This window comes from Heterocephalus glaber, unplaced genomic scaffold (assembly GCF_053883595.1).
Source record: "Heterocephalus glaber isolate CG9 unplaced genomic scaffold, H.glaber_assembly_v1.0 deba00001564, whole genome shotgun sequence".
In the NCBI taxonomy this organism is placed as follows: Eukaryota; Metazoa; Chordata; class Mammalia; order Rodentia; family Bathyergidae; genus Heterocephalus; species Heterocephalus glaber.
Genome location: NW_028258351.1, coordinates 16,406,615 through 16,423,190, shown reverse-complemented (window position 1 = coordinate 16,423,190; position 16,576 = coordinate 16,406,615).

The window sequence follows — 16,576 nt, the reverse complement described above, 5'->3', positions numbered from 1 at the left end:
TTATAATTTTATAAGGGTGGCGATTTAGACGAACTTGGAAATTGATAGATGCAGTATTTGTCATCTGCCCTGAAGATGATACAGATGGCCCTGGAAGGAGGAAAGAGAGGAGACAAAGAAGTAGAACTTTGGCTTATATATAAATTTAAGTGTTCTCAACCAGGTGCCCTAGAAATTTTTAACTACTCTGAACACCTACCGGTGTTCCTATCTGCCAGTGAGGCCACTGTTGAGGTAAACGAGGCTAACATGGTTTGACTCGTGTTGCCTCACTTGCTCTTCCTGTCAGCGTCACTTCATTCAAGCATCCCTGGAACAAAAGGTGACAGAGCTCATTCTCCTACTGACATGTCCCATTTGGCTGGTAATGGTGGGCACCTTGGCAGCCTAGCTCTTCTTTTCTTCCCACCCCCTTGTACCACTTGAGAGGGTTGAGACAGCCCCAAAAAAGAACTAGAGTGAAATGATTTCCAACACTGTAGATTATTTCCAATGCAACAGATTATTTCAACTACAGCCAAGTGACCGGTCAGGCCCACCACCCTTCCCACTCATTCTCCAGAGGTAGACACTTATAACAACATTTTCTCCCAGTATTTACCTCCATGTTTCCAAATAAAATAAGCTATTGTTTCACTTCTCAATCTTACAAACTATTTGTTGATTTTCTATCAGAAATGGTGAGTATTTGGTCCACACACTTCTCCTTTCTTTTCCAACATCTTCTCAATATTATGTATCAACATTTTGGTTAAATTGGTATTTAAATTACTAGGACAGTGAGATGTTGAGCCAAGTACTATAGTTAAGTTTCATTTCTTAAATAGCTTTATATTTTTTTAGAGCTAGTGCTCATTTTCCATTTGCTTAATTTTTAAAGTAACCGATAAATATTTCAGCTCTTCTTGCATTCTCAAACAGCCTCCCATTATAAATGTCCATATAGCCAAACATACGTAAGTATATATCAGTCTTCCTTTTTAACTAAAAGTAAATAACTCTCTTCTTGGACCTTTCCTCCTGATCCTACCTGAACCACTCATTTTCTGGGGTATTTGTACAGCTGTCATCCAGTACTTTTCTCTGCTGTTATCCTGAAAATTCTCTTGGTCTCTCCTCTGTTTGATTTCTTAATTCCTAGATCCTACGTTACATTCTTTCTTGCTTTACTCCCTCTTCTTGATGAAATAATACTGCAGTAGCTTTTCAAAAGAGTTAATGGAGCCAATGTGTGTGGGCTGAGAGTTTGGCTCTGTACAGAATTCTAGGCCGAGAATCATGTTGTATTAGTCAACTTTTCCATCACTGTGACAGAATGCCTGGTCGCAGTTTCAGAGGTTTCAGTCCATGGTTAGTTGGCTCTGTTACTTTTAGGGCTGTGGAGAATCAACAAGGAAGGGAGAATGTTGTGTAACAAAGCTGCTCACTTCATGGCAACAAAGAAGCAAAGAGAAAGAGAGAAAAGGCCTATGTCCCACTATCCCCTTTTAGGGCATGCCCCCAATAACCTAACTTCCTCCCACCAGGCCACACCTCTTATAGGGTTCCATCACCTCCCAGTAGCACCAATAAGTGGGGACCAAACTTTGAACACATGAGACTTTGAGGGCCATTTAAGATCTAAACCATAACACATGTCCATTTGCATTTTCAAGGCATTTATTTCTCTATTTTCTTCTAGTCCCATTGTGGCTATTGACAAGTCTTGATTCTTTATTATCTTGATTTTTCTCTCCGGGCATTTTGGGAATCTTTTTAAAAAGATTTTCTGGTTTTCTGGAATTAGTGCCTTGACGCTGGTCTTTTTTAATTCACTGTGCTGAGTACTGAGTGGTCTTTTCAATCCATAGTTTTTTCAGTCCTAAAAATTCCCTTGAACCATTTTTGTATTTTTTTCTCTGCACTTCATCTTTTTCTAAAATTTCCAAGGATTAAATGTTAGACCTCCAGAATTGATACTATAATTTCCTTTCCTATTTTATTAATATCTCTTTGACTTTTTGTTCTGTGAGATTTCTTCAACTTTATTTTCTATCACTTTCACTGAATTTAATCTCAGTGATCCTATCTTTATTTCCAAACTTTGTTTTATTGTTGTTGTTTGCTTTTGTAATAGCTGATTTTCTTTTATTGATACAACACCTTCTCTCATTGAGAATGTTAATTTTTGTACGTGGTTGCTTTTTTCTTCCATAAGATTTTTCTCTACCTGTTTCCTCTGAAATATTTCCACAGTTACTTTTGGTACCCACTGGGGTTCCAGGACTCCTTACAGGTACCAAAATCCTCAGATGCTCAAATTTCTCTTTAAAATGGTGTAGTATTGGCCTATAACCCCCACACACTTTCCTATGTACTTGAAATCAAGTGTATATTACTTGCAATGCTTAATACAATGTAAATGCTATGCAAATAGATGTTGTTCTGTATTGTTTAGGAAATAATGACAAGAAAATTTTTTTTCAAATATTTTTAATCCATGACTGGTTGAACCCATCTTGGCAGAACCCACAGATACAGAAGGAGATCCAATTCACTGGTTGCTTTTTTCTCACTGGAAATTTTCCTTAAGTTTTCAGTGACCTTCGGCTATAAGGCACTACTATAGAGTGATGCTGATGAGGTTTACTAACTTATTGTGTAGGTTTGGTTGTCATTTTGATATTTCTCACCAAGGGGCACCTAGATGTCACTAACTGTGGTTCTACTCTTCTGGGATGCTCAAAAAGGGATTTGCAGATGTGTGTTTGGGTGATTGGGACAAGGCACTCAGGGTATCACTGAATTTCATTTCATCTCTGTCTTTGCCTCCAGCCCTGCATTGTAGCTGGTGTTCAGTGACTCTGTGACTCATTTCCAACAGAAATAAATTTCTTAACTTTTTCTAGAATTGGGATAGGGAACCTGAAGTTTAACTGATACTTTTGCAGATCTTTTTAACCAGTCATCCAGCTTTTAGCCCTACTGTCACTCCTACTGTCCTTGGAAATCCATGTCTCCAGTTCCTACCTGTCCAGGGTTCTGTGGAACAAAAAGCTTTCTCTTCAGCTGTCTACCTGATATCTCTTCTTTGATGTCCAATAGGCTTGTGTTAGTTAGCTTTTTGTCACTGTAACAAAACACTAGGAAAGTCAATTTAAAGAATCATTTTGGCTTATGATTTCTGAGGTTTCAGTTAATGGTCAGTGAGTTTCATTGCTGTGGATCTGTGATGAAGCAGAATATCATGGCAAAAGGGTGTAGTGAAGCATAGCTGCTCAATTCATGGCAACCAGGAAACAGAGAGTGAGAGAAAGAGACAGAGAGAAAAGAGCCAGGAATCAGATATAGTGCATGCCCCTATGACCCTTTCCCTTCAACTAGGCCCCACCTCCTCTTTCTATCACCTCCCAATAATGCCATCAAATTATGTTCTCATTAACAGATTAATCCACTGGTGAAGTTAGAGCCCTCATGATCCAATCACCTTCCAAAAGCCCCACCTTTAAACATGTAAGACTCTGGGGCAACATCAGATTTAAACTATAGCAACTTTAACACATCCATAGTTAACTCCTGATAGTTTTCCAACCAGATGATCTTGTCCAACTCAGTGTGTGGAAAACTTTTTCTTCCAATTTCTCAGAACAAAAACCTTGGAGTCATCCTTGACTCCTCTCACATTTCCCATTGGTTCTCTTGGCAAGCCCTATTGAGTTTCAAAATATATCCAGAATCTGGGCTAGGGGTGTAGCTCAGAGCATAGCATGTATGGGGCCCTGAGATCTATTCCTGGCAATGCTAACAAGAAAAAGAAAAAAAAAAATACAAGAGCAATCAAAATATATGGTGAATGTTTAAGTTTTTGAAAACATTTATTATGGTAAAAGACACATTGCTTTTAACTCCCTCAGAATACTCCTCCCTGCATCAAATACACTTATCCCTTGTTCTTGCCACTTTCTGAAGTAGTTCTGGAAGTCACCTTTTCTTAGTATCCTTACAAGATATGATAAAAAGAAATATGGTGAATGTTGCTGCAGAGTGCCATATAATGGAAGGGCAGACTCATAAAAACATTACAGTGTGTCCTCACTGACCTTATTCACAAGATCTTGCACTGGGTAACTTCTGGCTCTCCCAAAAGTCAAAATGACCCTGAAATGTAAATGTTCTAAATCAATTCAGAACATCCAGGCAGCCATAACAGCACAACTAAAGAGGACTTCCAGAACTGCTTCAGAAAGTAACAAGGCTGGTAAGATAAGTGTTTTTGAAGTGAGGGGGAATGATCTGAGGGTGATTAATGGCAGTGTGTGTTTTACTGTACTGATGATTTTTTAAAATTTAAACATTTCATATTTTTCAATCAGAGCATGTATGTGTGCAAGCGTGTGTTTGTGTGCATGCATTCAGAATTTGACCTTTTGTCATCTCTCTAAGTTATTGAAGTGATCTTCATTCTCTCTCTCTGCTTCTTCCATTGCCCTTGAGGTCTATTCTCAGGTCGGCAGTCACTGCAATATGGTTAAAACATAAGTCAGACCATGCTATTTCCCTGTTTAGTCCCTTCCCATGGTTTTCTGCTCACCCAAAATAATACCTAAAGCCCTCATTATGGTCTACAGAACCTGACATGATCTTCTTTCTCCTATCTGTATTTTTGGGGATTTTTTGATTCCAGGGATTTAACTCCAGACCTTGCTCTTGCAAGGCAGGTGCCAGAACCACTGAGCTAAATCCCCAGCCCTCTCTTATCTGTATTCTTATTCATGCCCTGTTCCTTTCCCAATCCTGATTCCCCTCCAGCTACACTGGCCTACTTGTTTTTTGGTGGGCTAATTACACACATTCCCACTACAGGGGGACATTCGCATTAGCCTTTCAGTGCCTGGAAGCCTCTCTCCCCAGTCTGTGTGGATGGCTCCTTTACTTCCTTCATATCATTTCTCAAAAGTCACCTTCTCATTAAGGGCTTTCCAAGCCACTCCTCTAACATTCCTGACTTATTCTGTGATATTTTATATTCTACATCTGTTCTGTTTTATCCCCACATCATACTGTGTATTTTTTATATCTAACACATCTCAACTAGAATGTAGTTCCACGAGAGAAGGCATTTGTGTGTTTTGTTTATTACTATATCCGTAATGGTTAAGGCATTGTTTAGAAAATAGTGGAAGCCCACTAAATATCTGGGTTGGGGGGGCGCAGTTGAGACAGGGCCTTGCTATGTAGTTCAGGCTGGACTTGAACTCACTATGTAGCCCAGGCTGGCCTCAAATTCATGGCAATCCTCCAGCCTCCGCCTCCTGACTAAATATCTGCTAATAAATTAATGATTGCTTTCATTAGTACCACATATTTGTTTTTGCATTTTCTCATCTGCCAGGTCACTTACTCCTCTTCCATCATTCAGAATTGTTTTGTTTTCTCTCTTTCTCTCGTATTTGTACTACTGGGTCCACATCATTTTTGTATCTTATTTCCATCATTTTAATATCATTTGAGGAAGGTACAGAGTTAAGAGCCCATGTTTAACTCACTATATCAAGTCAGAAATCCAAGTTATTCATCTCAATCCATCTTTTACAGGTTTTTTTTCCTAACTTATTTGGAGTCAAAGTTTCTGTCTTTAATCTGATCCCATCTGTTATGGCTTGTGTCTAGATATCTCCCCAAAACTTCATGTGATCATAGGTAGGGCTTTTCAGGGGCAGCTGAATCTAGGGTGTGTGATGCTGGAATTGAGGGAGTGTGATTACTAAATTAGTCTACTGATTGGTTTGGCATAGCTCAGGGTGTGGGTAATGGGATGGCCCACACTGGGTGTGGGTGACACCATCCAAAATATGGGTACCCTGGGTGGATATAAAGAGACAGAAAGAAGGCAGGCTTTCTCCTGCTTCTTTGCTACTTCACTGTTTTACTTCCTTCTGCCCACCATGAACTGTTTTTCCTCTGTGATATCCCTCTGCCATGCCACCCTGCCTTGGAGCCAAATCCCTACAAACTGTGAGCTAAATAAACCTTTCCTCCTTTAACTTTTGTTGTCAGATATTTTGTCTCAGCAATGAGGAAAAGAAACTAAGAGACCATCTGTTTTCCGTCTTTCAGAAATTCTGCTCAATATCTATTGTACCAATTGTTTCTTGCATTTGCTTTTAGGAATAGCTATGAGCCAGCTGTGGTGGTGCATACCTGTAATCCCAGCACTTGGGAGGCTGAGGCAGGAGGACCATACCAATTCAAGGCCAGCCTAGGCCTACATAGTGAGTTCAAGGCCAGTCTGAACTACATAGGGAGACCCTGTCTTAAAAAACTGAAAATTTTAAAAAGGAATAGTTATGGGTTTTTTTTAATCATGAAGGAACATTCAGAGCAGAAAGTAGAGATGCCAGTATGTGCTCAGTCTGCCATCTTGAAACAAAGGTCATTTACCTATGGTCTTTCCATTGACCCTTCAACTTTAACCCCACCGTGAACATTTGCTCAAGTCTCCCCCATGTTTAAAACTCCTGCTTGATCTGGACTACAGCTTGATCATACTACAAATGATCAGTACTACCTTTCTCCTGCTCTTCCAAACCAATCTCTCTTCAAGAGTTTCTCATCTCCAAATGACTCCCCAACTCATTGCAATCCAACTGACATTCTCAAAAACAATAACTATACCTTCTGGACAAAGGACAAAAAACTACCTGAATTCACTAGAAGGGGAAAAGAGATTCTGGAAGGAGTCAACACTTAAAAGGAAGTAGTACTACCCAACATGTGAGAAAAGACTGACACTAGTTGGCACTTGGGAGGAGGGAACTGCACTGGATGAGTTTCCAGGCCACACAAGCTGCCTAGAGCTCCAACAGAAAATTCAGTCTCTCTGGTCTGAAAGGCCTGACAACAACCATAACAGTTGTAAAGTGATACAGAAATCTCAGAAGGAGAGTTCAGAGAGGGAGAGCCTTGAATTATACATACAAACTTTGCTTCAATCTCAGGCTGAGCCCTGAATCACACATGCACAAGACAGACTCTAAGCAATCTAATGAGGCATAAAAATCTGAACTGAGACTTGAGATTCAAAGATTATGGTCGCATGCAGTTAGTTGTCTGCTAAAACTAAAAAAAAAAAAAAAATTCAATGCTTTTTCAGAGAAATATAATAACATCTCTACAACATAATATTCACAATGTCCAGAATTTAATCCCAAATTACTTTAAAGCCAAGAAACAGAAATATGCAATCCGTTCTCAAGATAAAACACAATCAACAGAGCCCAATCCCATGATGACCCATATGTTGTAATTAGTAGGTAAGGATTTTAACCTATTTAGCCATGCTCAATGAAATAAAGAAATATATATTTATGATGAATAAACAAATAGAAAGTCTCAGCAGGTAAATAAAACCTATAAAAATAAACCAAATGAAACTTAAAGTTGATAAAACAATATATGGACTTAAAAATTACCAGCAGAAAGAAGATGATAGAGGAAAGAATCAGTGAATTTGGAGCTAGGTCAGTAGAAATTATCCAATCTGAAGAAAAGGTGAAAAAAAATAGAAAAGCATCTCAGAGGCTTGTGAGAAAATGTCACAAGTCCTGGAATCACAATATCATCAGGCCTGGAATGTCCTACTACACAGTTAATCAGTGTCTTAGAAGAAGAGAGAAAGAATGGGACCAAAAAACTTAACAAAATAATGGCTGAGATTTTCCCAAATGCGGCAGAAGACAAAAATTTGCAGGTACAAGAAGTTCAGGAAACTTTAATCAGTGTAAATACAAAGAAAACTATGCAAAACCAAATTATTATTAAATTTCTAAAAACCAAAGATAAAAGAAAATTAATAGCAACCTGAGAAAACAGAGACTTTTACAGGGGAATGACAACTCAAATGATCATATGCTCATGGACTTCTTCCAGATACTGTGGAGACCAGACAACATGTTCCATGTACTAAAAGAAAAAAATCATTAACCTAAAATTCTGTATCCAATGGAAACTAAGACAATTAATTGCCAAAAGACTTACACCACAAAACAAAGTGCTTTAGGCTGAAGAGAAATTGAAGTGTATGGAAACTCAAATCTACAATAAAAAGTCAACACCGAGATTCTGGTAAGCTTCTTGATTCATGGACTTACATTAATGTGGTGGGAAAGTGATCACCTCCATGGATAAATGAAGATGGAATTCTTTAAAAATATTCAAACAGTCCAAAAGAAAGCAAGAAAGGAGGAAAAAAGGAACAAAAACAGAAGACATACAGCAAAAATTACAACAATGTGGCAGACCTAAATTCAACCATATCAGTAAGTATATTAAATGCTAATGTACCAAGCACCTCAGTTAAAATATGGGACTGGAAGCAGCTCCCCCAGCTTCTTACTTTCTAGAGAAAGAGAACAGATTATTGCTGCTAATTGCTTGCTACCCCCCTATGAAACAACTAACGTGTGTCGACAAATATAATGTGCTAGTCCATTCTCCTAGATGTGACCTTCAGCCCGGAATGCCCTTATCTCACCCCACTCTCTGCCCCAACATGCAAAACACACACCGTGCATATTCCTGTAGGTCTTACCTTTCCAGGAAGGTGATCTGATCTGACCACTGCCATACACACACACACACACGCACACACACACACACACAAACCTCCAATTAAAATACATCATTTCCTTCTATTTACCTGCATGAGCAAAATTAATCTATTTACTTGTATGAGCTCACTAAAAGCTGAACTTTATTGTGTACGTCACTGTAGCCCCAAGGCAGGTGTATATAGGCCATTTGGTTATCAAATGCATTAATTAATGAGCAAAATTAAATTATGAATATGGTAAGCTATACCGTACTACACACATACTACAATTTGTCATAATGAACTTGGATAGGGTAATAATTCAACCCAGACCACACCCTTTGCTTTGAAAGATAATACCCTGCTAATTTAACATGGGGCCATATTTTTTTTCCTGACCAATATTGACATATATGTTCAAACAATTAAAATCGCTCACTTGTTTCACTTTTAGGAAGGAAATAAATTCATATGTCAGTGAAAGTGCTGAGCCTTTTAACATCCCCTCAAATGAATGTTTACATTTTTATAAATATTAAGGAACAATAAACTTTGCTTTAGCCATATATATAATTATATATATATATATGTCTTTATATAAAATTTTCCTTCCTTCCCTTCTGCATGGACCCCCTGTTCCCGAGACAGAAAAGCAGTAGTTTGTTGCTAAATGTTTAAAATCCACCTCTCCAAGCAAGGGTGCCCTGATTACAGTATTTATCAATTTCCATGGTGTAAATACTCCCACCACACACACCCAAGTCCAACCTACCAACATGACTCATGAGTAGAAAATTGGAAAGAGATAGGTATAGTAAGATATCAGAGCCAGCGTGAGCCATTTTAGAAGAGACCACATGAGGTCATGGTCAGGGCAGAAAGAAGCACTCATAGAGACAAGGAGTGGCAAAAGGTATCATTTAAGACACAAACACAAACAAGCTTCCACTTAAAAAAAATTAAGACGTTAAGTATTTTTTAAAATGGGAGTCCAAGTGATGATACAATGACTTAATGATATAAAGTAAATTACTTCCAACTTTTGACAATGAAAAAACTCAGAATCTGAAGGGTTTTCTCTTTATGCCCTGCCTTCCAACAAAGGACAATAAAAATCTGACTTGCGTGGTCATTTTTCTTGTGTCCCATGACATTTGGCAGCAACCAAAGTGCCCAGACCATGAGAGAGATCTAAAAACCTCACCTGGCCAGTATGGAAAAAAATAATCGTAATTAAATTAAAAATCACCTGGCTGGGAATATAGCAAGGCCCTGGCTTCTATCTCCAGCACCTCAAAAATACATGAAAGAAAGAAAAACCAAAAATAACAAAAACATCATCTGGGAGAGAGAAAGCCCTTAACACTGAACCTGCTTTTTGGGTTGGGACTGCTTGGATGGGAGAATGGGGAGTGACAAGATGCTTTACCCAGGAGAAGGACAGTGAATGTGTGAAATGGGATTCCGACACAAGAAAAAGAAGGGACAAGTACTGGTGACCACCATGCTGACCAAAAGCCATGCAGTTGCTGTTTCTGGCCCATGAGTTTAATGACAAGGTTCCTCCCCTTCTCTTGCCAACTAAGCAAGAGCTGTCAGAACATTCCCTGACTTTGCTGCCCAGCCAGGCCTGGAGTCTGCCCCAGGCACACGCACAGATATCCCCAGGCTTGAATTCCATCCAGAGACTAGTCATTTGATGAAACTGCATGAGGTCTGAAAAACAAACTCCCACTCAAACACACTGTACTCGGGAGACTGCAATCTAGACAATCCTGTCTCCTAGAACGCAGACCCACACTGACCACAGGATCCTTCCGAAGGCACAGCCGACAGAAGTGTGTGCAATTCCACCATATAATTTTTGTCTGGGAAGTGAAATATCTCTGTCATTACATTATTTTTCTTAGCTTAGCAATCCCTTGAAAGAATAAAGCTCAGAAAAGATCCTTCTCAAGGCCAACTATTGAAACAGTCTTCATATATTCTCTCCTATCTTCCACAACCTTGTACAGCTTTCACATCAAATTTCTCTTTTTATCCTCAAAATAGTGCATCCATCAAGGTATGTATTGTTATTTCTGCTTCCTGGTCCAGTCCAGAGTTCCTTGTCCCTGTTAAATCGTACCACAGGGCAGCCTTCCCAAATCACATCTGAGAGATTGGTTCCCTGTGACAACCTTCGCCCCCCTCTCCTGACCCACAAGCCTAACACAAAGAGGCGGCCGGAAACTCCCAAGAGCTGCCAAGAGCGTAGCCACAGTGTCCTAGAAAGGAATTCTAAGCCCACAACAGAGTATTTCTCATCTAGTGTTTTTATGAGGTTGGGGCTGGGGAGGGTGGGTGACTAGCCAATGACGAGGTGGCGGAATGATGAACTCATGCAAGCCCACAATGCTGGTCGTGTTGTAGTGGGAATGGGGACAGGCTTTTGTGCCAGCCAAAATGTGCCTCCATACACACTTGGTTAAAAATAGTGATGGCACAGGAGCAAATGCGGTGGGAAAATTTTTTTTTTACTTTATCTGTAATACTGTATTTACTTTAAAAAGAAAGCACATTCATGCATACTTACATAATTATAATGTATCTTTAAAAATCAAAAGAAAATGGCCATTGCTGCTGCTTTGATAGCCCTTGGGTAGTTTACATCCTAGAATATTGTGTGGGTGAGGGGAGATTCCTAGCATACTACTGAACTATCTCAAACACACAACCCAACCAAGATACATCATGTACAGGTACAAACACCCAATGATAAATGTAAACGAATTGTATACCTAAAATATACCAATAAAAGAACTAAAAAAAAAAACACACACACACAACCTTCCGTGTCTATTCAAGTCAGCTGACATGTGACTACCCACTGCTCCAAACAACTTTCTGCTTCCCAGGCCCAAAGCACATGTGTCTCTCCTTCTGGAAATGCAGGAGGGGCAGATCCGAAAGAGCTTTGTGTTAATCAGCTTTCCATCCCTGTGACAAAATACCAGAGATAAACAATGTGTAAGGAGAAAAGGTTTATTTTGGCTCGTTTTGGAGCCTTCAGTCCATGGTCACGTGGCCTCATTGCTTTAGACCTGTAGGGGCGCATGGTGAAGGAGGCCTGTTGACTTCGTGGCAGGCAGGAAACAAAGAGAGAAACTGGAAGGGAACAGTGTCCCAATATCCCCTTTAAGACAACTCCTCAGTGACCTAACTTTCTCCCACTAGGCCACACTCCCTAAAGGTTCCACCACTTCCCAGTAGCACCACAGGCTGGAGACCAATCCTTCAAAACACAGGTCTTTGGGTGATATTCAAGATCCAAAGTTTAAACTGCTTGCCCTCAAATTGCCTAAACCTGTGGTTGGTTTGGGATGAATTGAGATGACACAGACAGACAAGCATCAGCCCATACCTACAAAGAGGTAGTCTGTAATGAGGTTAGCCCAGGACTTCATCTTGAAGAACAGCTGGAGTTTTGATGGGGAAGGGGACAGATGGATCAGGAATGTACCCATGTGCAAGAGGACGGAAACATCTCGGAAGTAAATTAGAATGTGGACTCACGGACATTATGATCCCCTTCTTCCTCCTACTCCTCCTCCTCTTCCTCCTCTTTCTTCTTTTGTGTGTGTGTGTGGGGGGGGTGTGTGCGTGCACACACACATGTGCTGGGAATTTAACTCAGGGCCTCAAGCATGCTAGGCAAGTGTTCTGTCACTGAGCTACACCTGCAATCCCTCATGATCATTTTTAATCCCATCCCCATGCTTCATCACAGATTCCTGTCTTCTAGAATGTCACCCCTTTGTACACTTCTTTTACATCTGTACCAACACTACCCCCGATCCCTGGGCATCTCAGCAGGAGACAGTGTATGAAAGCTCTTCATTTTTTATTGATATGCATAGACTTCCTGAACAAACACAAGAGTGGCAAAGGAAGGTCAGAGGGACTAAGAGATTTTCCCAGCAGATGAGAAGGGGGATCAGGATGCTGGCCCTGGGCCCCATATCACCAGCTATCAAATGAGCCAGGTGGGAGCCTTGGTGAGATACAGATACCTAAATTAGATCAACCCACTTTGAATCCCAGTTCTAGCATTCTCTGTATGTCCTGGAGTAACTTAATTTCTCTGTGCCTCCTTTAATGTTTACCTCAGAGCTGTTGGGCAGATTAAAATGACAACAATGCCTATAAAATGTCTGGTGTAATGTCCAGGACGTAGAAATGTTGACACCATCATTCACTCAGATATTCTACCATTTGGATCATCATTATTCCCACAAATGTCTCTCGTTTAGGACCTGAATTTTTGAGTCTGCCTGAAGCCTGGAGCCCATGACTGGGCACTTTCTAATTCAGTTTTCTTTGTCAGAAAGGTTGCTCTAAACCCACTTGCGGACACCACAAGAATTCTCTGGGCCTGCTTGTGATGGCTAAAGATGGGGGTTTGAAGTCCCTCTGTTAGCACAGGTGGGGTCTGAGCAAACTCAAAGGATGTAGGGGTTTGGAAAAGGATGTATCTCCATCCCTTGAGCAGGGTTGGGATAGTAAGCAGCTCCTGCATCCTGATCCCACATTCCTGTGGCACCCCAGTCCCCTAGCTGCCTACTGTTCTCTTCCTGGGTTCTGGCCTGGATGGGCTCACATGAGAGCTTGCTACTGCATCTTGGCATGGATGGGCTTTTTGCAAGATCACCCACAAGGGGAGTGACATGCAGGCTGGGTGCTCACACATCCTAGACCCTGCCTGCCTCACTCCTGCTCTGGGTCCCTGCTCCCCTAGCAAGTTCATCCAGAATGAACCTCAAGCTCTCCTGGGACTCCTGCATACCGATCCTGGCTCCCCTCTGCAGCAGCATAGCTCAGTCTCCAAGTACATCTAATGGAGTACAATGAAGGCCGTTTATCATTTTCGGACAGCGACATATCCTGAGGAATGTGCCACTAGGCAATTTCATTGGTGTGTGAAAAGGATAGAGTGTGTTTAACAAACCTAGAAGGCATAGCCAATTGCTCCATGAGGTCTCTCAATGCAATCAAGAAATGTAGTGAACGTGACACATGAGGGCTACCACTGGCATAACACAGCACAATGCTTCACAGCAAACTTTCAAAAAAATGTAATTAACATATCTAATTTTCTTCCATGCTGGGGATTGAACCAGGGCCTTGGGCATGCTAAACAACTGTTCTACCACTGAACATAATTCCTAGCCTTAAAATCTTTTTTATAAGTAGAAAGTGTACATTCTAAAATAATGATAAAAAGTATAGGATAGTAAATTCAAAAGCCATTATTATCATTATCAAGTATCCACGCACATAATTGTATGTGCTCGACTTTCAAACGCCTGCAGTGCAGTGGGTTTGTTTATACCAGCTTCACCACAAACATAAGTAGTGCATTGTGCTGTGGCATTAGGAAGTCTGCAGCTTCACTAGGCGACAGGAATTTTTTAGTTCCTATAGGACCATGCTCATAGGCGAGGTCCATTTTGGATCCAAAATTCATTACACAGCACATGACTGTATTTGTGAAATTTTTCAGTTCTCACTGAGCTATTCGATACACTGCTTAGTCATATTTTTTGAGTGTATGTGTGGCCCTGGGGTAAATCCTTCTCCACATGCTAGGCAAGTGCTCTGCCACTGAGCTGCATTCCCAGCCCCTGTTTTCTCATTTTTATTTCTCTAATGAAGCACACTCAGCTTCTTCCTATGAAAAGAAACATAAGTAAACTTGCAAATGTTCTATAGTCACTTAATTCACCTATACATTAGAATTTTGGACATGTGTTGCCCGTCAGGTAAAAGGGCTGAAAACCAAGACCAGACCAGGCCACAACAAGCCTTTATTAGGGGACTAGATCTGCCCAGCTGTCTCTGAACAGAGACAAAAGAAATATGGCCAGGGCAGGGAGAGTCTTTTATAGAGACTGGGGTGGGGTTTGTAGGGGCTGAGGCGGGGTTGAGTGAGGTAGTGACCAGGGAATGGAGGAGCCCATGATGTCACTAGGTGGTAGGAGGTGAGCGAGAGTATTAGGTTACTTTCTAGGCGGGAACAGGGGCATGCTGGGGAGAAGGGTTTATTCTTTGGTGTGAGCAACCATCTTGGCATAACATCACACAGGGGAGGTGGCAAGGCACAATAGGAAGAGGGCAGCTACTATACATAATAGCTGCTGAGGTAGTGGGAGACCTACCATTGCCTTTAACAAAATTTGGTTTCTTTGAATCTCAAAGAATTCAATTTGAAGTCAAAGACTTGAGGTCAACTCTTTTAGTTGTTCATAATTGTCTGGGGTTGGAGGTGCCTCCTCAGGAAAAAGGCATACACTCTCATGAAGTCAATTTTGCACATAATTTGTGGAGGCAGCTGGATTCCTAAAGTCCCCAGGCCCCCAGTATAGTTGAATAAATAAGGAAAAGGCTAAGGTGAGCTCTCTCACCATTGTTCAAGGTAGCCTGGCAGCTCCTTCCCCAATAAAGCCTTGCCTCAGGTGCTCCTGTTTTGGCTCATTTTCTTTCATTCTGTGGCTGAAACTTGGGAAGGCAATGGTCAGGATTTTGAAATGATCCCCTGCTGGTTGGGGTTGATTGGCCGGGCTTCAGGTCATCCTTCCTGGACCCTGCCAGATGAGCACCCAACCAGGGGCCTTCACCTTTGCTGTTGCTGACACCCTGCATCCACACCAGTCCCTAATCTCTAGTGCAAAGGAGGCTGGGAAATGGAAAGGCAACACAAGGCCACCACAGGGCATCATTAAGAGCCACTGTCACCTGGCTGTGGTAGCACATTCCTGAAATCCCAGCACTTTGGGAGGCAGAGGAAAACAACCCAAAGATCCTGCCAACAGAAGTCCAGCATCCAGGGCTCACCTACAAGCTGTGTGGGCTCTGGGCATATGATGCACCACTCTCCTCAGTTATGTTGGGAAAATCACAGATATATCCCCAGGAGCAGCCAGAAGAATCCAGTTTCCCATTCCTGTCCATCAGATCAGATGTGGTGTTTGCTGGTGTTTCCCAGGAAGCAAACTTCAGGACATATTCCCCCAGATATGCTCATATGTAACAAGCATGCAGGGACAGATGGAGGCCTGGGACTCCCTTCCAGAAGAGCAGAATGGAAAATGCTACCTCCAAAATGAATATTGATGACTGCTTTTCCTGAAAGAGAGCCTGAGAGAGCTGCCGTTGTCAAAGTTACCTTCTGTTTACAGAAGGCTGAGGACACAATAACTAAGTCAGAGACTTTGGATGTTACACAAAGGATTAATGATGCCCTATATTTTGGATCTTGGTGCATGTCTGATCCAAAAATTCTGAGGACATCCTTATACTTTCCAAATTCTCCATGTGCTTCCTAGAAGAAGCTATTCAAGAAACATAATGCTTGGAAAGATTTTCTAACACTACCTGGTTAGGAAATGGACTGCTTTAATAAATGTAATTATGGAAGTAAAAAAAAAAAAAAAGAAAGGCTAAGGTGACTCAAACTGCCAGTGAATTACACTGTCAGAATTTGAACTCAGGGCCGGGGATTTAGCTCAGTGGTTCCGCAGCCTGCCTTGCAAGTGAAAGGACCCAAGTTCGATCCCTGGTACAAAAAAATAAAAAGAATTTGAAGTCAGATTTATTGACCTAACGCTGTTCCAAGAGAGACACACCCTGGGACACAGTGCCTGGGTTCTAAGCCTGATTGTGCTGCCTGTTCTTGTGGGACTTGTGCAAGTTACATAGTCCCTCTGTGCCTCAGTTTCTCCTGCTCAAGTGGGGTGAGAGTAACAGGACTCCTCCCATTGCCAGTTACCTTGGCGCTATATTATAAAGCGGCTTTAACCGCTTTGCAATCAAGAACACGACAAGCTCAGGAAAACAGGCATTGCTCCTGGCCACCAAGCTGCAAAGTGATATGTGACGCCACCCCCAAGACTTAACCCAAAGCCCGTGGACTGGGCACAAAACACCCCACATCCAAAGTTCCTCCACACACCCTGCTTTCAAAGTCAC